The sequence below is a fragment of the Saccopteryx leptura genome, unplaced genomic scaffold (assembly GCF_036850995.1).
Source record: "Saccopteryx leptura isolate mSacLep1 unplaced genomic scaffold, mSacLep1_pri_phased_curated manual_scaffold_18, whole genome shotgun sequence".
Lineage (NCBI taxonomy): Eukaryota > Metazoa > Chordata > Mammalia > Chiroptera > Emballonuridae > Saccopteryx > Saccopteryx leptura.
This window is the reverse complement of record NW_027095700.1, coordinates 1,266,405-1,267,517: the sequence shown is the minus strand read 5'-3', so window position 1 is coordinate 1,267,517 and position 1,113 is coordinate 1,266,405.

The window sequence follows — 1,113 nt, the reverse complement described above, 5'->3', positions numbered from 1 at the left end:
ACCAACCGGCCAGGGCCTTCTTTACCTTTTTAAAGAACAAGCTGTTGTTTTTATTGAACTTTTGTATTGTTTTTTAAGTCTATTTTATTTATTTACCCTTTGATCTTTATTATTTTCTTCCTTCTACTTCCTCTGGGCTATATTTATTGTTCTTTTTCTAGTTCTTTTAGATGCAGGGTTAAGTTGTTTATTTGAGCTTTCACTTGGTTTTTAAAGTATGTCTGGAATGCCATGAACTTCCCTCTCAAGGCTGCTTTCGCTGTGCCCCATAAATTTTCAGATGTTGTATGTTCATTTTTATTAGTTTAAAGAAAATATTGATTTATTTTGTTCTCATTGTTAACCCTTCATTATTTAATAACATGCTATTTGATATCCAAGTGATTGAATGTTTTTCAATTTTTCCATTTAGTTTATTTGTCAGTTTCAAGCCATTATGATCAGAAAAGATGCTTGATATGATTTTATCTTAAATTTATTATGACTTGTTTTGTTTCTTCATATGTAATCTTTCCTAGAGAATGTACCATGAGTTCTTAAAAAGAATGTATATTTGGCTGCTTGGTATGTAATGTCCTAAAGATATCTATCTAATCAATGCAGTTGATCTAGTGTGTCATTAAAAACCACAATTTCTTTATTAACTTTCTATCTGGAGACTCTATCCATTGATGTTAGTGGGGTATTAAAATCCCCTAGTGTTATATCAATAGTATAGCAGTCGCTCTCACCCTTTATGCTCATCAAAATCTGCTTTATATATTTAGGTGCTTCTGTAATAGGTGCATAAATATTTACAGTGGTTATATCCTCCTTCTGGATTGCTCCCTGTATCTCTATGTAGTAAACTTATTTGTTATAACAGCATTTCTTTTAATGTCTATTTTGTCAGATATAAGTATTGCTACCCCAGCTCTGTTTTCATTTCCACTTCCATGAAATACTTTTTCCATCCCTTCATTTTTAGTCTATGTGTGTTTTTTGTACTGATGTGTATCTATTTTCGAGAACAGATGTGTGGGTCCTGTCACTTTACATATTCAGCTACAGTATGTCTTTTGATTAGAGCACTTAATCCATTTACATTTAAGGTTATTATTGATATATATTTAT